The following is a 26,142-nucleotide window of genomic DNA, read 5'->3' as shown; positions in this document are numbered from 1 at the left end:
TGAAAGCTGGGATATGCCCTTGCAATGACTTAGCTTGCAATCTGCATGTAGAATTTTAAAAAGGTTCAAATGAGAGGAAGACTTGATTTAGTGCACAAGAACTTGGCCTTATGTCTAAAGAAATGAGATGTTATAGGTTAAGTTCAGCAAGACAAGTAGCTTTAAAATGCCATTATTACTTATTTGTATCACAGTAGCACCTTCATAGCCAAGCCAGAGACCAGGACAAATTGTACTAGGCTAGCACAAACCATTAGTAAGAAACAATCCTTGTCCAAATTACCTTATTAAGCACGGCTTTCATAAACGTAAAATCCAGGCACATATACTTGCCATTTGATATGCAGTATCAAAATGTATTTGTAATGCCCCGTTTCTTTATATATATATATATAAAAACAGAATTAGGTTTTGCAAGACAATTTTGAAAATAAATTCATGTAAGTAGTAAGAGGGAATTATTCACTACAGAAGTTCTGTGATATGCTAAGCAGAATTTCAGAATGACCTTGAACCTTAATTGCCAGAACACACAAAATAAATTGGAAAGTACAGACGATGTTTGAAAGCACAGAGACGTATGAAAGTACAAAATGATGTATGAAAATATCATCAAGACAATGTCAGATTCAGACAATGACTGGTTCAGACAACAGATACATTTGTTTTTCTTTGTATTAAGAAATAAGTATATAGGACAGAATATATATTCTGACTAGGAGAATTCAGAACTTTTTTTAACAAGACTTGATAGCTTTCAGAGACAAGTTTTTGGTCCAAGACATATTCTCTCTAAAATATATATTGGGAAACAAACACTCAGGGAAAAAAAAAAAAAAAATATTAAATGATCTGTGAGCAGCTTTTTGATATTGCTCATAACAGTAGAAACCGAGCATAGTAACAGGAGCACTGAATCAAGAAACTATATTCAGATTCTACAAAATAATAAAATGATGGTAGTCTTCCACTGACTTTTCAAAAACTAATTTTACATATTAACTAAGAAAGCAGGGCTGTGATGGCATACATTTCAGGTTTGCAGAGAGGAAATACTTTCCCTGAAATATTTTTTCAAATTCCTAACTTTCTGGAATCTTGAACACCTTTTGTTCAAGAACACCTTTTGTTTGTTGGAGAGGCCAAAGTCTATTGGCTCATCTGGTGTTTTGTTCTTTCTTTCATTTTTACTGTTATTTTATTTTTATTTATTTTATTTTTCAACCTTCATTTCTATTGCTTTTTTTTTCTCGTTATTTTTCACAGAATAGAGAGCTTACTACAAAGAGAAATTGTAGTAAAATTATGAGAACAGAAAGGTTTTTATACCAAATTATCTTTTAGATAAATCTAAGCAACATTTTAGATACTGTAGAGTGTATTCTGTCTCGGCTCTATGTGACTTGCAGGAAGGATATGGGCTTCTTGTCAGCCCTGTGGCATTTTGGCCATCCTGACATGGATATCTTGAACACCAGGAGCTGCAATGTCACTCACTAAACACCTGTGCTTCAGCTGCTGAATCCCACTATAACAAATAGCTGTAATTGACCTAAGGAACATTTTTACCCAAGCTGTTGTAAGCCATGTTTGCTCAGAGTGAACAGCGGTAGAAAAAATGAGCATATCAGCTACAGCAGCCTGTCATGTTTCTATTAGTGGGAACAGATCATCATCTAGGTAGGCTGTCATTGCTCCAGTGAACTCAGTGAAACTTCTACGACAACATGTACCACTAAAAATCTGCCAGAGATGTCTACTGTTTTATTATTTACTCTCTACAGAAATAAGAATTGGGAGAAAAAATAGCATGTGTGATTTATGATTCTAACATTAAGAAAAAGTGAGCTTTTTTTAAAATTTCTTTTATTTTTTGTTTTCCTGTTTTTAGGCACAGTCTCTTTAAGACACACAGGAAAATTTCTCAGTCTGAAAATAACATTTGGGATGCTATCACACGAACATTAACAGCAGGAAAGGATAGTCATATCAAGACCTTAGCAGTCTAGAACAACTCTTCTCAGAGTGAGGAAAATGTGAAGTATAATATGGCAACCCTGAAAACAGGAGAAACTTACAAAGCCTGCACTGTCAACTCTTTTCACAGAAAAACATGAGAGGTAGCAGCTATTATGGATGCAATGCAATGCATGATATAATCATGTAATTAATACTCACGTATCCATTTTGTGAAAGCACAATGGATAAACCACTGAAAAAAAAAAAAAAAAAAAGAATTAAGATCCCTATTCACCACAAAATATGATGAAACATAACATCCTCCACTGCTTAAGGCAGGTTTATGAGCTTTGGCACACAGATGTACTTGTTTTGGATCAGATCCTTTGATTATTTATTTATTTACGGGAATCTTCTATTTTAGAAGATTTGGAAATCTCCTTCTACACTAACCAATGGGCTAGTTTGGGAGTCATCATCTCTGAAGTTTCTGCTTTTGCAGAAACTGCTTCAGAGATTATGTATATATTTTAAAATATATAAAGTTATGAATAGCAACATAACAGTATGATGAGTACGACTAGATGAAATAAAAGGCAGCAACTGCTGGCCTTTTCTTTAATGAAACAACAAAAAGTTTAAAGGACTGATTAACTGCTATGGACTACAGACCTATAGTTCCTGTGATACTTGTACAGTCAACTTATTCTTCCGAGGGACAAAAATATTCCATACGAAAAAGTGCACTTACCTTATTAAGTGGTTTGCACCCTGTTCCAAGGAGGGTACAGCTGATCCAAGTAGTATATCTTCCCTGTAGAAAAATTTAAAAAATAGTTATTAAAAAAAAAAAAAAAAATGAAAGGGAGAGAGAGATTGTGTTAATTTAATTGAATGCTAATGATGAAATCAGGAATTTAACCCTATTGGATTTTCTTTTCAGCTCAAATCTTTACACAGGTGTCTGAGAGACATGTATGTGGTGTTCTGGCTTCCCTCTGTGCAGTTGACAACCTTGGCTTGTGCCATCTTCCTGTGCTGTGGGGGCCTCAGCTCAGGATCTCTTCCTACTTTCTTGAAGAGATTGAAACAAACACTAATGGCATGGCATGAGTGGAAAAAGAGTGTGAATGCCTTTTTTTTTTTTTTTTTTTTAATTTACACTTGGAAGCAAATTCACGTGCATTATTTGGAACAAAACCAGAATTCATACAAATTTTAGCTCTTATTTATTTTCATCAGATGAAAATATCAGGCAACATAAGTAGAAAGGACTTTTTGTAAAAGTTTCAAACTAAAAATCAAACAACAAACAGGAAATTTAGAGTTGCTTTCAAGGAAACAAATGCATTTCAAGCTCACAAACACTTGTTAACTGCAGAATATAACTTACTGCAAGTGATCTAAAGTGACTTGGGTCAAGATTTCTTTATTTCCAGAAATGTGTTCTCTATACAATTTTGACTCTGATTTATTCTGATCTCTAACTGTACCTTTCATATGTGATTCTAAGCTATATTTTAATATTTTTTCTAAGTTCATGAGAAAACCAGAAGGCCATTATGTCTTCTTTACCTTCTGAGTACATCTTATTCTTTCTTATTTCCTATTTTCAGTGTGGATTTTTTTTTGTTTGCATTATCATTATGTTTTTTTTTTGTTTGTTTTTGTTTTTTTGTTTTTAACCAACTAAGAACATATATCAATTAGAACCTAAAATCTTTAACGTTGCTCAGTTACATCACACAATATTTTCTATTTCTTGCATCCCTATTTCAGTCCAGACTATTTCTTTCCGCATTTAAGTAGTTGTTGATTTCTAGTGTCATCTCCCAAGGGAAAATCACCTTTGAATTTCAAGTCTTTTCATACACTGCCCCCCATTCCTCAACTCTCATGATGAGATAGATTTAATTGGGTTAAGAATAAATTTTTGAAGGACCTACACATTGATGGAGGAAGATTTCCTATTATAAAACCTATGAAAAACCTCTCAATGTAGGCATATTGTTTTTCTATAGTGTTGATTATTTTTTAATCAAAATATCATGCAAGAGTAACTCAAATGATTTGCAGAAGTCAACATCAACACCTTTACATCTGTTCACTTACAATCTCATCAAAAATATAAACAAATCAAACAGAAAACACCCCTCCAAGCGGTGATGGATATTAATCACATTAATTTCTCTTTATTTATTACATCTTAAAAGAGCATTTCCATAAGGCTACCACACAATTCAAGCTAATTGTTCAATCTTTATCAAGTTGATCAGGTTTAAGCTTTTCTAATGTACAGTGTAAAAACACAACAGTGTTTTTGCTCAGTCCTCTTGCATTTTCCTTAGTATTCCAGGCTTTGATAAAAATCTAAATCATGTTCAATGGTTTTAATCCACTTGGAAGAAATTTATCAAATCCCAAAGATTTAAAAGAGTAACCATTACATTTCTCAAACTCCTTTCAAGTTACTAATGGAATACAACATATACAGATCTTGAATTTCAAATCTACAATCGTTTGCAAGTAGCCTTATATATTATGAAGAAAGCGCCAATGATTTAATGAAATTCATTCTGCATATGAATTAGCCTACAATATGTTTATTGCAGATTATCTGTACATTATTTTTCTCCTTCCACCTTACTTCTGTCCTCCTACTATGCATCTATATATTCTTGTGCTGTTTTGTTTTACTTTTGATGTGGGAAATACTGAATTCCACATTGTGAGAGTTCAACATATATTTTTTTTTAATATCTAAATAGTTATTGCTTGTCATAAAAATATTTGTTGATATATATATTTATATATAGTGGGTATATATTGTTATATATTCCATTATAGTATTTGATTCCATATTTGTGTCATATATTTTTGATATATCTGCCAAGGAGAAAAATGCATACTTTTATGTAATAACAAGTAATGCAAATTCTAGCACAAGTTGAAAGAAGTCCAAAATGAATTTTAAGAACATTCAAACAAACAAGCAAACCATGATATGTTTTTTAATACCTCATTTCCATTTTGCATACATTTATACTCCCTGATTCAAGCTGAGATTGGAAGTAAAAATGTTGAAATACCACAACAAAGCTTATGTTTGCAGCATGACCTGGAACAGTAGGTACCATGATTCTGGGAGAGAGCCTATTCTCTTTAAAATAATTCAAGCCACTTCTCAAAATTTATTAAGCTCATAAAGTAAAAATAGACGTATTTCTATTTTTTCTGAGTATTTGCCTGAAGCAAATCTTTCTAAGCACACAGAATCACAGAAATGTCAAGATTGGAAGGGACCTCTGAAGATCATGTAGTCCAACCCCCCTGCTGAGCAGGATCACCTAGAGCACATTGCGCAGGACAGCATCCAGGCAAGTTTTGAATATTTCCAGAGGAGACTCCACAGTCTCTCTGGGCAACCTGATCCAATGCTCTGTCACCTTTACAGTAAAGACGTGCCCACTCATATTCAGCCAGAATTTCCTGTGCTTCAGTTTGTGCCCGTTGACTCTCGTCCTGTCAATGGGCATCTTTCCTCCTTTCCCCAGGGCAATAGTAAAGAAGTGCACAGGTGGACAAAGATACTAGGAACATTTCTTCTCTTGGTGCCTCAACCCTCATTCACTCAAAAGGGGACATTCTCACCTGCAGCTCAGACTGGCCGCTCCTCAAGAGCTAGAGCAGTTATGGAGTGTAATAAATATTTCTTCCATTTTTTAGTAACAGGCACTACCCCACCAATTGTTTGGAGCTTTAAATATCCAATTAAATCAACTACGTTCTAGCAATAAACTAGAAACTAACCAAAGAAAAAAAAATAACTATATATATATCTACAACCAGTACAGAATGAAACATCCCCAGATACTGCCATACCTATTTTTATAATATCTTCCATGACAGTTTTATCCACTTTTTTATATACAATATTACTAAAACAGTGTATCTGTACAGCACAAGATACAAGAGAAGATGCTAGCCTGGAAATAAACTGCTTCTCAAAACTCAGCCCAACTGGAAGTTGCTCTAAATCTGGTAATATCTACTCTAATCTTGTCATTTTATACTATCTGAACCAGCTTAAATTAGCTCATGACAGAGGAGAAAACTACATTCTTGTTACATTCTAATGATTATTCAGGCCAAGACTATACTCTTTTGGGCCTCTCCACTGACCACAAGTTTTAATAACATGGAATCTTGTTAACACCTATTCTAGTATCGGCTGTTTTCCCTGAAAGCATCAAAAGTATGCCAGAAGTAAGCAGCATGCTTGGAGCAATCTGAGGAGAGCAATTAAGATAGAGGTACCCTTGAAGGTTAAACTGAGAATGATCAGTAGGAAAGGCTAGAAAAAAAAAAAAAAAAAGGAAAAAAAAAAAAAAGAGTAGAAAGCTAGCATAAGTGACTTTCAGGTCAGCCTGTTTTTCCTAATCGCTGAGAACTTGCTGCTGAATATCTTCCCAGTTTCACTAAAAATATTATATTTTTCCAGGAGCTGGGAGAATTACCTGTGAGGGGAACAGTAGAGAGGAGGTCATCTCTCAGATTATTTCCTTTGATATGTCTAAGTCTTTTTCTAAATGGAGAGGTTATTGAGAAATAGGACAAGGCAAGAATTTGGATCCCATAAAATATTCCTCACTACCTTCCTACGTTAAATGATTTTAAATCACACATTATTAAAATCAGATGTGCATGGTATGTGCCCAGTTTGGCTCAGAGACATGTTCGGAGCACTTCCAAAAGGAAAGGGAGAATGGATCAGACTCTTCCCTGTGGAAAAGTTTTTACACAGCTATACTGCTTCCTCCTTCACTGTAAGCCTTGCTCCAGGAACAGCCCCTTCCAGGAGTACTCTGCAAAAATTACCAAAATGTCAAAAACGGGAAATACTACTTATGTGAAAGAAGAAGCATTCACCAAAAAGAAAAAAAGCTAGTAATGAGCAGTTATTTTGGGCATATTTACTCACTGGGTCAAATCCCAGTGTTATGAAGTTCCATAAAACTAGTAACTAGCAAAACAGATAAAATTGCCAAGCTTTCAGCATACAACTAAATTAATACTTTTACCATAACGGACAAGGTCATTCAATAAAACTAAAATACTTGATAAAATAAACAGAATAGAAGCAGTATGAAAATATACGGCATAGAAATATAAATACACCGCATAACAAGCTGAATATATCCATCCAGTAAAGTCTGAGCTTGGAAGACGCTAGAAAGCAAGAATAAGACAGCTGAGTATTCAGAGCACTACCTACCAGATGAAAGCAAAATAAACTTGTTTTGGGGACATCTCTAAATTAATGAAGTGAGCTTTTGTAGTTTACCTAAAAATAAATAACTAGTTTCTTTCCCAAAACCATCTGCCATTTAATCAGATTCTGTGGTCATCACACACAGATTCCATAAAATCAAAGTACAGATGGTGGTTTATTACAAAATAACATAGGAGGTTTAGAATAGATGATACATTTGGTCATTTTTGCACATAAACTCACTGATTAAGTATGAAAAATGTGAGCATTTGTTTATCTTGGAAAAACTGCTATTACTTGTCAAGCATGACCAATTATGTGTTTCTAGACTGTTATCCATATAATTAAGAAAAACAGCCATCTGTAAAGTCAGAATAGTTTGCATCTCTTTGGGGGGGGGAGGGGGGTTGAGGATTTCTCCAAATCCTCCCACCTCCTCCCACCCCAATCCACATATAAATGTAATTTCTTTAATCTGATTAACTCATAAAACAAAACAGCAACAGGAAAAACACAGAATACTGATTGTAACAAGTTTATTGACATTTCCTTAATTTTTCTTTTTCTTTTTTTTTTTTTTTTTTTTTAATTCCTCTTTCCTTGGGGGCAGATGTCAGCTAGTAATACAGAAAGAAAATTCTTACAAGTATTTATATTTTTCACTTTTTACTGCATTTAAGAGATGTATAAGACCTAGATTAAAACAAGGAAAAAAATGAAAGCTGTTCTCATTGTACACAGTTGCTTGACAGACCGAATTTCAAAATTGAGAGAGAAAAAAAATTCCTTTCGTTTCTAGACTCTGTATCTTTAAGGTAAAGCTTAACAATAGAAATATAGCAAGTAAGACTAACTGCAGTTTAAGTGGATGTCACAGGTATCTGTAAGATGAGGGGAGGGAAATCAATAAAAACACATTTAGACCTTTTAAACTCAAAACTAAAAATTAGCTGTGGGAAACGGATGCTCTCTGTAGAAAGTTTCATTGATTCAGAAATTTTCTTTTGAAACTCAGAAAAATATCGGACTTAACACTTGAGTACTACTATTAGTAACTCATATCTGAAGAAGCAATATGTCTTGGTATGAGACAAAAACTGAAACCAACTCTAAATGCTCCAACACCTACTCTCTATAACCAGAGCTTTTTCACTTGCATTCTTTTTGAATCACTTCACAGGACAATTTTGATTACAAATAGAAGTCACTAAAAAGAATCTCCATAACTCTAAGAGGATTTAGCAAGTCCACATTATAGTCACAAAAATGGAATTCATGTTGGAAGGGATCTCCAAAGGTCATTTAAGTAATCTCTTTTGTTCCCAGGTTGCTCAAGACCATAACTACTCAAGTTCTGAATATCTCCAAGGATGGGCATTCAACAGTGTTTTGAGCCACATGTTCCTGGGTTTGACAGGAGTCTTGGGGAAAAAAATAAAATAAAAAATGAGAATACAAACACACAAACCACAAACACCCTTTGTGTCTTCTTCAAAACTTTCAAAACATACAGATTATGTTCATTGTGCACCTCTGAGAAGGGCCTGGCTTCATCTTCTTGTTTTTTTCTACAACTACCTGATAGGACTGCATGGAAATCAGCTCTTGGGCCCTATCTTCCCCAGGCTGAACAAGCCGTATTCCTGCAGGTTCTCCTCATAGCACAACTTCTTTATATGTCCTTTATAACCAAGTCACCTATCACATTGAGCAACTAATATACAGTTTCAAGACTAGCAGAACTTTGGTTTTCCTAGCTCCATTCTTGCATGTCCAGACAGTTACCTCTTGGGTAACCCCTCCCTTCTTTCACCTTCCATATACTTCCTTTTTGTGTTGAAGCTCTATCTCCTGTTTCCCTGAATGTTTATGATTCAAAATATAAAATTATTTTTACCTCATTGTTGAGATACCTTCTTTTTCTGAACAGTCAAAGCTTAGTAAGATAGAATAGTCCCATTCAGCATGTTTAGATGTTGCAGAAGTTCTACAGTTGCAACTAGAAAAGTAATATCTGTGGACATACATATTACTGAGTAACAAAGATACTTACTATCAATATCTAGGTTTGGAAGACCTAGACTCATTTTAACCCAATTTACTTGGATTGTAAAGAGCCACTATCTGAGAAGCAAAAAGATTAATAGAAACAGCAGTATTAAGTGAGCTGAATTTCCTATAATGTACAACTATGCAAAAAACGCTTTTGCAGAGCACTGAAACAGTTATTTCTAGTGCTTGATGCAGAGATAGCTTTGGTGTTCAATTTCTTTATGCTTACTCTCAGAGAAGAGCTGACTTAGAGAAGGCTTTCTCTACAATGGAGAAACAATACCAGAAATCATGCTTTGACATATCCATATATACACATGGATTTTGGTTTTATCATGAATATTGTGCAGTTAACTCAGAAGAATACAAGCTGCCATTTTACATAACATGCATAAAATACCTTCTTAGAGAGAAAAATACCCCCACTGTATAGCATCAGAATGCTGGTGTTTGTCATGCATGGTCAAAAACAATTTAAATAGCACTACTCTCTCCATGATTCTTACAAGTTCTTATAATGTAAAGAAAGAAAGTCTAAAGGTCTTGTGCTTCATTGGCACAGGCTCTTCTTGTGATGCTATAGAAAGTTTGAATGGTGATTTGCCTTTAAGTAACGCTCTCTGCTTGCTCAACAAATTGAGATACAGAGGTTAGCCTTCACTATGTATTAAAAAGCAGTTCATTAAACAATCCAGAGTAACAGTTTTGACTTCAGTTGATAGCTATTAGCAATAGCGTCTGCAAAACAGCTGCTTGATTTAATTGGCAAACACTAGTTCCTTTCATTTACAGGCAAAACTGGAGCCTCTACTTGCCAACAAGCTAAAGATTGTAACTATTCTAGAACAGTCACTATTTAACCTGTCTTATCATTAAGAAGAAAAATCTCACTTCACAGTCAGTTTAGCCTATGCACAACAAAAAATGCAAAGGTAGGTAATGCTCAGCTGACACTTGGAGCTAACAGAAACCATTCAAAGATTTTTCTAACAGATTTGCTCTTATAGTGCTCGTCAAACTTTTTCTGTATAAAACACTGAAAATTCAAAAGTTGAATATAAATGGTATGAATCAAATATGAAGTAGCTAGCAGACTAGGTAACACATAAATTGTGAGTTAATGCAACTGTATTGAATGTTGAGACGAACAACCAAAATTTTTTGGCAAGTTTACTACTACGATCTTGACCTTAGCTGTTCTTATAACAAAACAATGTTTTGCTTTGTTTTTCATTAGTAGTATTTGTTCTCTTTGCCCTTGCAGAGGACTATTTTATTGTAGTCACTAAGTAAACTGTAATCTCTTAATTGAAGAAAATCTCTGTAAAGCCTGACATTAAACACCTAAACATTTAAAACATTTGTAATTTCAGAATATTCTCTCAGAGACTGAAAAATACTGACCTATGTCTCTTTTAGGACTATTGACTCATCATCAAGTAATGGTTATGTAGATAGTTTTAAAGTAGCATTCCTTTGAGAGAAGAAGAAGAAGAAAAAAAAAAAAAAAAAAAAAAAAAAAAAAACCTTTTAACTTCAAAATCAAATTTCTGTTATTTTAGTTACTTAAACTAATGTGTGCTGTTCCATACACATATCTGATGTGGCTTTGAGAAACAAAAAATTAAAGTGTATACACCTAACTTGGCAGCAGCTACTTAGAGTAAAAATATAAGAGAACAAGGATTTAGTGATATTTCTCCAAGCAGAACTATCCCAACCACAACGTGCAGTTTAGGGGCTTTCTGAGACAGTTTCTGAGACAGGTGTTGTATTTTTATACTTAACATCCCACTCACTCTTCTTTAGCCTTAAAATATAAGCATATAAAATTATAACCAATATCTTTCATATGTTCTGTTCACTGTTGAAACACAAGGTTTTACCCCCAAACATGCATCTCTTACCTGCAAATTTTCTGAACCAGAAGTTATTTGGAGCAAGTTAACTTATTAATTTCCAGATAAATGATGAATGTTTTAGGAGCCATCGCATTTTTAATGCCATGGCAGAGACACATGCTAATTGTTCAGCCAATTGGCATAAAATTAATGTACAATTTACATAAAGGAAATGTACATTCATTATTATAATACCTTTGAAGTGTTGCATTGTTGTTATAACATGCAAAGGTGGAAGTTTGGTGCTGCTTTTGTATCCCTTTGTAGGAGGGAGACATCTAGGTCCTTCACTACAGCAAGCCTAGAAACAGTAAAGAATAATTCTCACTTTTTTAGTCTAAATTCTCACTTCTTTACTCTTAAATATAAATACTCAGACTTTTTTTTTATTTACGTGTGTGTGTTTGTTTTGGTTTTAAACCCAAGTTTTACCCCTGGGAGTCATTAGATTGTAAATTCCCTTCTAGAATTAGGTTCAAAGTTTTATCTTTAATGTCATCTGCCCATTTCTGGCATCAGTGTTTTGAACTTTGCCTTGATAGCAACCTCCAGCTGGGAGACTATCTGCTTAGTCTGGCAGGGTGGGTACAGAAAAGAAAGTGCACATTTAAAACTAAAAATGAAATGCAGAATTTTCTTGTGAACAGAATTTATCACGTAGTTGAAGAAGCAAATTTCATCTGTGGCTTCTAACTTTTGTATAGTCCCCAGCCTTCCGTCTGACAGAATAGACAGCTAAATCTCCCTGCAGAGCTGGCTACGATCTTAATATGTCAAAAAGACAACCAGGGACCATTTAAACATTTCATTTTCCTTTAAACATCATTACACTCAAATGTACAAAGAGGCATCTGTCTGTTACTCCTTTCAACATCACTACAGGCCTTAGACTCATGTTTTAAATACTGTGCTGTCTCCCCTGAGGGCTATTACATATTTCAAAGGAAGCCCTAAGTCGGGAAAACAATATTTATTTTAACCAAAAAAAAAATAAAAATCTTCTCCAATGTTTTAGACTACGTGCATGACAGGCAAAATACACAAATATTTTGTAGACATCATAATTATTACAATTAGATTTTATTTTATTGTTATTCTGTAAATCATACCTCTTTCTCTAGGAGTTTCATACTCTTGCGTATTCACGTAGACATCATGCTCCACAGTAAACTACAATTTTTTCAAAGACAATACTGATATTTTTTGCAATTAGTGATTCAATAGATTCTAAATCAAGTGTAATCACTTATTTAAAAGAGAGTTTCAAAATAAAAGCAGTTTCCAATGTCACTATGCTGATGGACTACACAGCAGTTGCACCTTGTATTATATACTGACATATAGTTCTAACTGAAAGCCTGTGGGGATCCATGAAAAATTGCAAGGGTTTTCATTTAAACTATAATTCTACTGGACAGCAAGGTCAGATATTGTGCTTCAAAGGCAGAATTAAAGAGTAGGAAAATAATTCAAATGCATTTGGAAGGACATGAAATATAAATATTTTCTCTTTTTTATACTAGCATATGAGGAATACAATAATCCTATTGAAAAAGGAAAAAATGGTTTCACCTTATGTTCAAATTTCTCTCATGTGTTGTTGACTGATGCTTGCAATATTGCCACCACAATACATGTAGGTGTGTTTCTTTGATTATGAATTTCACTGAAGTCTCTATAGTTCTACTGTATTATCTTTACCAAAATTAGGATTATAGATTTCATAGTGATAAAGTGTTCATCACTTTCTACTTTGCCATATCAATTCTGGAAATAAAACCAATTTTTTAAGTAGCTTCCTGCCATCTACTTCTACATGTTCTTGTACTGATTGTCACCTGTGCCATTCATTTTAAGTCAGGTCTTAGTCCCCATCTGAGGATTTCACACAACTTTGAAGTCAGAGGAGATCTGAACCACTGGCACACATAGCTATGGTCAGATTAAAATATTAGAGGACAAAGGAAAAATGTATTAAATTTACTAATTACTAATATTAAAGTTATTAACCATACATATTAAAAAAAAAAAAAAAAAAAAAAAAAAAAGAAACAGAACAGGAACTCTGAAGTTCAGGAAATAGAAGACCAATAGAGTATAGTGTACCCAGACATGGCACAAAGGGAAGAGGAGACCAGAAACACAGAAGAACTAGAATAAAAGTTACAGTTTTTACATACTGTCATTTCATATCTGCAAGTAGTGAAGAAGCCCCTGGCAAAATACAGCTCTTGTGGCTGATCTTCATAAAGCGTGACAATTTACAACTTTTACTGCTTATAGACCTTGTTAACTGAATTGAAAGAGGTCTGAACCATTGATTTAAGGATTTCTACCCCTCTAAACAGTAGCTTCATGGGCCTCCAAACCAGCCCCATGATCGCCATTTTGAGTTACTTTCAACTTACTTTTTAACAAATATAGTGAGTTACATACAAAAACTCTGTTGAAAGATCATTAAGCCTGCAAAGTCAAGCACTGAAAAATGAAGAAATGCTAGAATTAACACTGACTGTGCATTTTTAATTCCCTCTACCCCTGTGTGTATGCATTTTGATACAATTTTTAATTACTTAATTACATTTTGTGTAGGACAGACAGTGCTCCAGGGATGAATTAGGGCTGCATAGTGAATGAGCCTGTCATCTGTGGGACTTTTGCCTTAGCTGATATAAAAATTGGAAGGTGGCAACTGAATATGCTTTCAGTCATTCACTAGTAGCACAGGTTTGATGAGTAATTTAGTATTCAGCCAGGTTAAGTCCCATGATGTTGGTCACTATACCGATATTGAGAATATAGCAGTGAGTAATATCTCACTGCAATCTCTGACTTTCTTAATAAGAAAGATGTAACAAAATGAGATTAACAAATGGATTGAGATGGAGAGAGAATAAATGGATTGTAGACAGACATTAAGCAACAAGAAGCAATAAGGAGGAGATACTTTCAGTATTTGTTTATATGCAGAAAGTTATGGTTTCTTTTTTGTTGTTGTTCATATTGATTGGTTTTTGTTTTTACCTGTGAGAAAATAAAGGTGCATTTTGCTAGCAATATTTTGTTCAAGTTTGCCATAAGTGTTGGGAAGTCAGTGGGTTATGGGGGGAGGAGGGAGAAGAGAATGTGTTAGAGTTAAATAGACTATTTTAAGGGCATGTCTTTTTTTTTTTTTTTTTTTTTTCTGAAAAACAAGTCTGCATCTTAGCAGATGAGAATAGCAAAACATAACTCAAAGGGTCAGTTCCAATTATTATAACTTCTATTTTGAAATCAGAATCTTAACCTTTGCAAAGGTTCACGTGAAACATTACCAGCTGAATTAATCTCGACATTAGGGGGAGATCCTCAAAAAAGTTCAGTATAAGACAATGTCTACTTCATCTTGCAAAAATGATTGGAAGTCTGGCAATAGGATTGTAATACTTTCCTATTTTAAAAGCCAGTAACTACCAATGTGGCAGAACTTTCCATATGAAGGTGAAAGCCAAAATAAAAAGAACTAATTTCAGTTTCCCAGACTGCCAACCAAAGAAATATTTAAAGCTGGAAATAATTTGTGTCATGTTAATTTTTGAGTAATAAGCAACTGCAACACTGCAGGATGTCCCAGACTACTTCTGCAGCTCTTTCTAAATAATAAAAAAATGTATCAAGTTGTTCTAAGAGATATGGCAGTAGCTATCTCAACTCCCTAACACTCCCTTCTTTACCCCATTAAGGTGGTGTGCAACAGGAAGGAATGGTAAAGCTGGACTTTGCCAGGTGGATTTCATGAGTACTGTAGAAGGAAAAACAAAAACAAAAACAAAACAGTTATTGCAGGACTAGATGCCTGATTTCCTTTTTTTAGTATAGTACAAGATGACAAGTTAAATTTGCACCACATAAAAATGAGTAAAAAGATGTTAGTTTGATACTAACATGGTATTCAGACAACTGAGAGTATGTATGTAGAATAGTATAAGATGCTTTGAACTGTCATATTCCTCAGAGGAATAATTTCAGCATATAGTGAACTATTCCTTTTCTCTCAATTTTCTCACATTACATGTCAGTATAATTTCCTAATAGTTTCAAAAATGATTCTTCTTAGAAGAATAAAATCTTTATCGCTAGCACTTTTTTTTTTTTTTTTTTTTTTTTTTTAAACAAGAATTATCTCCTTCTTTAAAGGTTACAGTATTCAGAGATTCTGGAAAAATGAGTCATGTGAGTATTGATCCTTAAGTTTTTCACAAAACCTATGGTAGAAAGTTCTTAAGTAAATTAGACTCTGAGGAAAGTTCTTTAGGGTCAATTATCTGAAATGGGGCCAAGCCTATGAAATGCAAGCTTCTGTGGCAGAACTAAAATTTGGCAGAGGTTATGAGGAGGCTAAGGATCATTTTGGTTTTCTATCAAGGGAAAAAGGTTAATGGTATATATTTTGTACAATGTATTAAGTGCTATGCTCAGTTCAATGTGGCATCAAAAGAAAAGCAGTATGAATGTTAACATTACTTATCATATTTAGGAAAAAAACACAATCATGAATCTCCTTGATTACTCTCCTAATAATGTTTTTCTTTTCTCTTTGCATCACTTATGCAATGTTATTTTTAAGTGCATTTATTATTGCACAGTATTTATTCTTCACTGATATCTCCTTCAAGAGTCTCCTCTTCCTGATTAGCAATTAAAGATTAAATTATTTTTATATATAGGGCTGGTGGTTGTCACCCCTCCACTCCCCTTCCCCAAAACAAAGTTTTAACTTGAAGGAGAAATGAGTGAGACACAGTCAAAAACAGGGGATCTGAATCAATTGTAGCTTTGAAAGTTTTGTTTTGTGGACTCCTAGTTAATATGGAATTTTAAGGTACAATTTTGTTCCTTTAAAACAACTACTGAAATTCTTGTTGAAATAGAAGGATGCATTCAGTATGTCAAAGACATTCATTATTCCCGTGGTGAACAAATGTAGAAAGGAGAAAAACATGGATAGTGACACAAAATAACACACATCTCTACTGATCAGGAGACCAGATCTACAAAGCTGAGACAATGAATTGCCATTTAGAAATTAACCTAACTTTGAAGGAATTTTGAAAAGGCTACTATATGAGTGCATGCAGAATGATACAGATGTGATTTACGTAGAAAACTATTTCTGAAATGCAAGCTCTTAAAAATGCAAGGTCTTTGTTTATTTTTTTTTCCCTTTTTAATGGAGAGATTGCAAAATCTATTATGTTATTACTACAAATACATTTTTAAAAAATGGTTTACTGTAGATTTAAAGGTTTCTAGACAGTTATTTTTTGTTTGTTTTCAATTTGGAATGCAAGAAAAAATATTTTATTATTGGAAAAATATTTTGAAAAACTCATATGCTCTATTTTGTTTTGGTCTTGAATTTTCTCTTTAACTAAAAGAAAAAAATAATTTGAAGAATGAGAAGCAATATCAAAGTAAAAAATAAAATAATAATTTGAAAAAATCAGAACTAAGGGCTTAAATATTTTTTCCTTTTCTTAAAACAAAATAAACCACATTGATAGTTAGATGCAGCTTTCTAGCTTTCTTTTTTTTTTTTTTTTTTTGCAACATCTTCTCTACCAGAAAATCATGTGTATGTTTATATCTCTACTACAAGCATTACATTCTGAATGTTTGTCTCTGTTACAACATGAAAGTTGATTTCTTTCTCTTGAATTGACATCTGTTTCACTATCAAAATTTGTTCCCAGAACAGAATAAGAAACCTGCAGGGAATGAATAGCAAAATAATGAGGAGACTTGAATCTTCCACACAGAAGGTGGGAGAATGTAGCTCCCTTATCTGCTGTACATAGTACACGTACAACACATTGTCATTGTCATTTCCATTTCAAAATCAATAGATTCTAGACCTATATCATCAAGGACATGCTGGAACCTCTTCCTTCCCCATATTAGCCCTCATCAAGCTGCTTATGGCTGCAAAGATGCCAATCAGTTACTGCAAAGGAAATTCACTGCATGCTCATAATAGCTTCTCAGGCTGAGTCTGTCAATCAATACAGACATCTTGCCGTGCGTTGCACTTGATTCTGTCAATTTATGCTGATACATGGAAGAAGCTCACTGACCAAGACTACATAAATAAATAGGGTGGGCTTGTTAAAATAGTGCTTTTTAAAAGCACTTTTACTTTAGTGAAAGGCATCTTTAACAACCTAGTAACATCAACAAATGGATGTTTTAATCAACTGAAAGTCATCCGTCTCCTTAGGATCAGAGTTTGGGTATATAGATTATCCTCCTTATTAAAGTCTCTATCCCATTCTCAGAGTCAATGGTGGTGTCCACATTTTGGGATAGAGAATTGATCTCCAATGAGTTTAAATTTGACATTGTTGTTGTTTGTTTTTAATCCAAGTCTGTAACTTCTTTTACAGTATTTAATAAGAGCAGAAAAAGTTTCTTTTTTTTTTTTTTTTCTATCTAAAGTAGAAACATACAAAAGTAAAAGCCTATATTTTGCACTCCTCAAGCCATAGTTAAGTGATTGACTATGTAACCGAGAAACTTAGACTTGGTAAACTTCAATTCAAGACTGAGCACACTTAAGTAACTGGACAGGTTTATTTCACAAAGATTTCACATAGTAGAACATCAGATGACAAATCTATTTTGTCACTGAAGAGCTTTACAACAGCTATGAAAAATGGGTAGAAAGTATTCCCAAAGCTCTCTACATCAGACACTCATTTATAGAAGGCTACTACTACGTGGTCACTTCGTAAGGCTGGTATAGGAAAAAAAAAAAACATTTTAGGAATTTTCACATCTTCTCTTTTTGCTGATCTAGATTTGTTGCTGTTCTGTTCTTTACACAGTAACTAACTGGTAATGCCACAGGCTATGAACAGTAAATGAAACCAAGGTTCTAAAAAGAAAAAATCCTGTTTTGTATACATTTCCTTTCTGAAGGAAATACATTTCCTTTTTCTGAAGGCTGAAAAGGCAATAAAGTATAGAAAACGTAAATGTATCCAAACAGAAATTGTATAAATATTTTTTCAAACTCATCTGCCATCTGTGAGCTGACAACGATCAATTATGAGCAGGCCATGATTAGGGATAATCACTATTTCAAAACAACAAATAAAAAAGCATTAACAACATAGTGTTGCAATAACATAGGTGTTCTGAAGGCATATGCTCTTCAATTTTTCTCTTTAGAAACACTGAGTTAGACTAAGAGAGCAGTTATCACCTACAGCTCTGTTTCCTAGGAATTTGTCTTTCTCCTTGTCTTCTAGAGACAGACAATGTATTTTTTCAATTGACTAACAACCAGCAGGATCTATTGTTTGTCATAGAGCCAGTCTGCTGACAGAAAAAAAAAAAAAAAAAAAAAAAAAAAGCTCAAGAGAATCTATTTTTTGTTTTTTAGTGATGCAAAAGAATGTGTTACAAGACCATCTGTTAGCTTCACTGACTATCCAGTCAGCATCTATTTTCAAAACTACTTGTTTGGCAACATATACCACAAAAACTATGTTAATGTTGCATGTCAAAAGCAAATAGGAAGGCAGCTGACAGTTCTGTTATAAAACATAACCAAACAAAGAATTCCAACTCAATGTTTGTGATGAACCAGACGTGCAGCATTCAAAAACATCATCCATAACCTCTCCAGAATGAATGGAACTGGTAAGTAGTTATGAACTCTCAGGAAAGGTGTACTGCACTATGATGTGTGTTGCTCTCCTGGTGGCAACAGAAGTCAGCTGAAGAGACTACAGCCTTCAGTCACTGTAAAAACTCATTTCAAGAAATTACCAGTTTCATCATTCTCAAATGACCTGTGAGCAACCTCTAATACAACATTTCAGGAAGAGAAAATACATTCTTTCTCACGGCAGTATGTACAGAAATGAACACTCAAATCTTATTTGCAAGTTGAGGTATACTTTTAGGAAATGTTACCTACCTGCTGTGTTTTCAACAGATCATTCTGAAGAATACGTTATAACTCTCTTGTTCTAATAGTTAAAAGTAAATTATAAAATGTAGTGACAAATAATGTCTTACAGAATTAATAATGATTCCTATATTTGACTAATATAAAGTACACTCCATACCCCATAAATTTCCACCAACCATGTATCTTTTTACTTCTTTATTTATTCCTAAAATGTTATTATTACCATTTCAACTGGAAATTCTTTCATCTTCAGTTATTACAAAATGCATATTAATTTTGTCTGCTTTATTCTGCTCAATCGATTTTCTTGATTTTAAATAACATATTTAACACTGCTTATCATGGCACACAATATTGTATTAGGTATTTTCACCAAAAAGTCATTATTTTATACCCTTCAGACAAGCAGTACAAATATGTAGTGGCAGCTACACATCACCCAATGCTGATGTTTATGGTTTCTCACCTAAAATGTTTCCTGGAGAAGATATAGCACTAAATCATTCCATATAGCTGAACACATTGCTAAAAACAAATAAAACCCAGAACACAAATATAACCTGGATCTTTAGGAACAAAATGAAATTCCATGAGAAGAACTTCAGCCAAACATATTTCATAATATGAATATACTCTGTCTTCCTTTCATGTTTCAAAGGATCATCTGCTCTTTGCCCACATTATTTACCAGCTTCATCACTATTCCTGCCCTAAAACCCTAAATGGTTCCACACGAGAGCCACACAATGATTTCTGATGGTCAATAAAGAAGATTTAACTCCTTCTCCCTGAATCAGAACACACTTTAACTGTATGTTACAATCCATAGCCTCGTGATACCATATTCAACAACATAATTGAAATAGCTTTACTAGGGGATAAAATTATCAAATTAATACAATTGTTATTGTGTTTTTTGAGATATTAAATGAATCCTGCAACTTCCCATAATATCAAAGAAAATGATAGGCAAACATTGGCTATGTCTAAATTGGGGGAGCTAAAACTATCACCCCAGACATGTGCCTGTTCACTCTTTCTTCCCAGATATACACTTATATAGATCCCAGGGCACAGTATAGATCAGAATTGCTATGCTAGGTACTGTTCAGTATGAGATATGTTTTGGTCTTCCATGTGTTTTTGAAATTTCTATATATTCAGCTGTTCTCTGAACCAGAGAAAGCCCTCAGGATTAATAGGCTCTGTTCTCTGGACAGCTTTCCTAATTTTTAAAGCTTTTGTCCAAAGAAGTCTTGAAAGGCGATGGGCTATATCAAAACCATTTATGCCACGAAACAGCAGTGATCAGGTGAAACGTGACCTTCCATTTGAAACAAAAAAATTGCAGTAAAGTGAAAAATTTCTGTTGTCCAAACACTTTATAAAGAATTCTGTTTCAGTCTGTACAGCTTGAACTTAATTCGCTTGAAAATATGCATGGTTGTTGTTCAACAATTACTCTAAATTGGCACCACAGGCTCTGGGGAGTACAAATAAGATTTTCAAAAAGGTTAAGCTATTGCATTTAACAGTAGCTGATTTATAATAACTCCCAGCTGAAACAAACTGAATTCTTGTAGTTTTTGATAGTCAGTACTACAGGATAAAATGACTTTGGTTTACAATATTGTACCATGCTAATAGGAAAAGGGAAATGGAAATACATTTCCTTGTTACCGCTGTTTACTAACTATATGTTTAAAAAACACCTTATATCTCCTTACAAGATACTTTCATTGTTAAATGCACACCTTATAAAGTATTAAAAATTCAGAGATTAAAAAGTGTCTGCAAAAACACACATAAATCAAATAGTCTGTTCATATCTACAAATTTGAATTGATTTAAGAGATTCTGCATTTAAATGTGATCCAAAAATTGAATCTGGATTTTTGCAGAATCCTTAAGTAGTAACAAAAAATCATTTAAGTTTGAAGTGATTTGTTTAAAACAGTTATTCAAAGGCATGCCGAGAGAATCAAATATTATTTCCATCATTGAAGTATTTGTCAGACAGTCACACTACTTCTTGTTTTTCATTGAAATAGACCATGAGTACATAGCATTGAATTGTTAATAGTTCTTGCATAAGTGATAATACTTTGCAGTATGATTAGGATGTAACAGTTTCTCTAGAAATCCATCTTACTCATTCATTTTCCTACAAATACACACATTTTTAATGTTGAACTAATTGGTTTCAGGGTTTCTCATCCTTTAAGTATAGCTCTTTTTAGGAGTAGGTATATGTCCAGGACTCTGATGGCCAAAAGCGAATGTAATCAAATAAGAAAGGAAACTAATGGCAACAGATCTCTGACTTACACAAGAAATATCCCAGCTATTGATAGGAATATAAAAATAGTATTAAAAACAAAGGCAGCTTTTTGGATGGCAATACTTCCTGTTCATCTTGGTGTGACTACTAATAACTAAGTATGCAAGTGTAAGAATTTTCATGTGCCAAGTTTCAGTGCATGCCCACCATTCACCATTTGTACCCATAAGACTTGCAGAAATACACACTGATGACAATTTTTAAACAGTTAATTTAGTTCAATAAACAAAGAAGCATGGACAGAAAAGAGAAACATAGAAAGGAGTGTTTCAGGACAGTCTTACAATGGAGGGATCCTAAAATCCTTCTGAAAGTCTGCCTGCAAGAGAAAACATTGCAAATCTTGTCTTCTTGACCTAAAATAATCACAGCTTTTCCTAGGCCCAAAACATTGAAAAGATTCAAGACGTGCAGAACAAACTTTGCTTTTTACAAACCTCTACTTGAGTTATTATATATTTGTCAACCCAAAATAGCCTTCATTTGCCACATCTAGGTACAGAGCCTAGATGTGTGCAATGTAGCTCTCTCAAAAAAGTGTTTTGTTGATACATTTGCTGTCCTCTGAGAAACAGCTGTTTCAGCTTCTTTTACTGACACATGAGCAATAGGTCAAAGGGCACTACTTGGTTTCTCACTCTAAAAGCCAGTAATGCACAGTCTGTGTCTTCAGTGGATGAAACAGCTGCTGCAGAAGCCTGCTAATTCCCTGTACCCTCACAGCATCAAACTGTGAATGGAAAGAAAAGCATGGGCAAGATAATCTACAAGTCCATGACCTGGAATCAGGATGTGCTTGAAGGAGAGTGAAATCAAAAAAATTGAGAGAGAGGTTGTTTCATTCTATTTTACAAAATAAATAAGCTTGAAGATGTTATAGAAGAAAAGATGAAATATGCACAAGTATTTGACTGGCTTTAAATTGTCATAGCTAAAGAAACAGAAAACAGCTTGGTAACAAAAGCAAAGAACTAAAACAAGAGTTCATAGGATTTGATCCACACTGAAACTGTTGATCCCCTTTGACCTTGGACAAGTCATTTTCCTGTTATATATTCTGAAAGACAGTTACCATTAGGTATACTGAATTTCTATGACACATTTTGAGAAGCTGTATGAATTGTTATTGGCTTTAAAACAACCTGAAGAAATTTTCCCAAGGATTCAGATGCAATCACTCTTTTATTTTTATCAATTATATTTTATCTCTCACAAAGACACTTTTTCTTTTAAATTCATCTGGAAATGTCCTTGTTCTTTCATTAAGATGCTCAAAATTTCTAAGAATTCCTTTCTAATATTCTTTTTACTTCTACACCTCTATTTTCATTGTGCGTAACAGCTAGACAAATAAATGAAAACTTTCAGTGAAAAAAATATGTATATTACAATGGTAATTCTGTCTGACTACACCTGCTTAATTACAGTTTTTCTGAACTACCTAACATTTCAAGTCTCTTCTGATCATAATCTTGCAGCAACACAATTAGTTCATTCTCTCTTCAATTGATTTTGTTTTGCTTTAAACACAATTCTTCACCAGATTTCTCTGACCATTTTATGGGACACATCTCAACAGTCCCTTTCTCATTAATGAAAACAGAATTAAACACATTACTTGCTTGCTTAGGTAGCAAGTGCCTCAAAATGACCCACAAACTTCATCTGTCCGATAGAGCTATAAAATAGTGCCCAGGATTATTTAAATTTGTGGTTAATCTCCTTAAAAATCCCTTTATAAAATCAGTCATCTGTTTCAGTGAAACCATTCCAATTATATATCATTTAACAATTACATAACAATTACACTGTAAGCTTTTTCATGAGTGCTGTGTGCGCTATGTACAGGCAGAAAGGGCTATTCATACTTGGTCAGCCTGCACCACTCATCCCTCTCATCCACACACATTCTCAGTGCCCTGATTTATCCAAAAGTTTTACACATCCATATCCTCTAGCAGAAAAGATCCTAGCTGCCCTGTGCTTTCTTTTGCTACACAGACCCTACTCTGCGGGGGGGTGGGGGAGGGGGAACACAATATTTTAAAGAGAGCATTTGTTCTTTATGAATTTCTCCCTCATCTCTACTCTACGTGCAGCATTTTTGTTTTTATTTTTAGCAGGTTTCCAGTCCTTTGATGGTAAGGAAACAGATGTTTATTTATTGACATTAGTAAACAGACTATTAATGTCTATAAGTGTGACTGGTACATATCCCATCATTTTCTCCTTCACACATGTAAATATAATCTTTAGGCACTGGGAGAGATGGTAAACTAGCAGATTTCTAAAGCTGTTTCTTCCCCAAATTCTAATGTAAATTCTAATGTAAATCCTACAATATGTACTCATCCATTTTTTTTCTTATGAATAAATACTTCTAACTTTCTCACAAGTATACTACCCTTTAATCATGTATTTGTATTGCCCCTGCAATTCTTAACTAATTAGATTAAAAGTACATTAATCTCTTTCATACTTGCTAAACTCAATAATTGTTCATGCAACAATCAATATATATTTAATTAATAGGAAAATAATTGGCTTATTAAAGTAAAATTACTTTCCCATGTTTTGCTGAGTGTTTGCAATGAAATGCCATTTTTCATCTCCTACAGTAAATTTAAATTTGGAGATAAGGAAGATAATCCCCTAGGCCATTTCGAGGTTTTGAAATCAACAGGAGTTATGCACATGCAAGAAATTAAACAGTAGGCCAGGTTATAAAACATTTTATCACACTTCTCAGATGGAAATCAGTTTATCCTCACTTCCTTATCAGTTCTGAAGTCACTGTTACACTTAATTCTAATCTGAGAGAAATCTTAGTTTTCAAAAGTTGTCAGTTACTGTGTGGAACAAAACGAAAGTATTTTCTCTGGCTTCTCCTTTGAAGGAATTGAGCTACCAAAAGGAGATAAATCATATTTATTTAATTAATTTTTATCAGGGAGGAAACTTTCACTTGGATTTCATAACATATTAAATACAAGAGGGTTCAGTCATGAAGCAAAAACCCACAGGAACTTAGATTCCAACAGTTAGTTTGTCCATGGAAGATGGACAAACTTGATAGAAGCCATTAAGTAGTAGGATTATTTTTTTTTCCTTTTTGTTTGTAATTGACAACAGAAAACTAAGACTACATTACAGATCAACTTGGATTCCACAAATATTTTAATATTAACCATATTAATTTTAATACTGAAATCACATCACAAAAGCAGTAGGCATGCTCCACCAAAAGGGAGCCCATATAGTTTTAGAGACCCATATAATTTCCAAGTATAACAGCAACCTGAGATACTGATGCAACACCATACAGATATCCAAATTAATACTGGTTTATTTGACATTTGTTTGTATATACTCACTCTTTTTCCACAATGAAGGCAGCTGGAAACAGGAATTAGGAAACTGTGTAGATCATGGTCTTTCCCTGGATTGGTTTCTGGATCCTGTAGGTACCTCCTACATGAAATAATTTTTCTGACAGCAATGAGGTCAACATCCTTGCTAAATATGGAAAATGCAGAAGAGGAACGTTACAAATGAAAATGTTTCTATAATTCACTATCCCAATCTCACTCTCGTGCCTCTTTTTTCTCCAATATTTGTACAGATTCAATGTTTTTTTCTTTAGTTCTGAAATTTAAAATATCTTACCAATATTTCTCAAAGTTTTGTCATTCTAATGTCTTCATATTTACTCAGATAGACATATTTTACCCAAGATAACCTAACATTTATCTGAAGCACCTTTATATCTTTCTATAAAAGCAAGCCCAGAATTGTGAACATTCCATCCTGATTAACGAATGGGTTAATTAAGTGCCCTCTATTATCATCAGCCCACAGGTAATGCTATTCAATGTATTCATGTTATATTAATATTAATAATTATATACAGCATATTTTCTAGACACTTGCTTTAACAAGGTTTTATGAACTACTGTAAACCTCTTTAAAATCACTGATTATCCAGTGATTATTCCTTGAATTAATGCAACTTACTTTTATTTTTTTAATTGTTTTTACCCTTCTTACAAGTGCTAAAGATTTGTTTCTTTTGCATTTCCTAAACTGCTTATAGTCAGCATTATTCAACAGCAACAATGTTACTGACCAACTCCAAAGAAAAACTCAGCCCAAGATTTTATAGATTATGATTCGTTATTTGTAACATTAGAGAGCTTACATTCAAGGCAATGTCCTCACTGACCTCAGCTATAATTTTGTATACCCTTCAATAGCTCATTTCATTCTGTACAGTTTTGCAGAACTTGGTCATAATCAGAAAGGAAATAGAAACATATTCCCTGAAGTATTTGTCCATTATTAAAAAAAAAAAAAAAAAAAAAAAAAGTGACATCATCTTACTTTCTCCAGATTCATTGCTTTTCTTGGACAACTGATAAAGTATGTAAGTATGTTAAAATGTATTCAGGTGCTTGGTGTCAGAATGTTTTATTAATAAAGCCAATCTTCAGATGTTCATGTTTCCATAATAGTGTTGTCATCTGTGTACTACATTCTCCATATGCAGTGAAGTTTAGAGATGCTTGAATTTGAATAGTTTTACAATAGCTACAATAGCTATTCAGATATATTTATTCCATTCTTTAACTTTTTTTTTTTTTTTTTTTTTTTTTTTTTTTTA

At 33.6% G+C, this 26,142-nt stretch overlaps 1 long non-coding RNA gene across 1 annotated transcript in view; it reads right to left on the bottom strand.

Moving 5' to 3' along the window:
• Nucleotides 1–382: 382 nt before the first annotated feature.
• The window catches only part of LOC118165406, a 28,576-nt gene continuing 2,816 nt past the window's right edge, over nt 383–26,142 (bottom strand). Inside the window, exons 3-4 of the long non-coding RNA XR_004750032.1 lie at nt 2,711–2,773; nt 383–1,528 (exon numbers count right to left, since the gene is read on the bottom strand). This is a non-coding gene — a long non-coding RNA (uncharacterized LOC118165406). The remainder of the gene's footprint in view (nt 1,529–2,710; nt 2,774–26,142) is intronic.

The sequence above is a fragment of the Oxyura jamaicensis genome, chromosome 4, assembly GCF_011077185.1.
Source record: "Oxyura jamaicensis isolate SHBP4307 breed ruddy duck chromosome 4, BPBGC_Ojam_1.0, whole genome shotgun sequence".
Classification (NCBI taxonomy): Eukaryota; Metazoa; Chordata; class Aves; order Anseriformes; family Anatidae; genus Oxyura; species Oxyura jamaicensis.
This window is presented reverse-complemented; position numbering and strand designations above follow the sequence as displayed.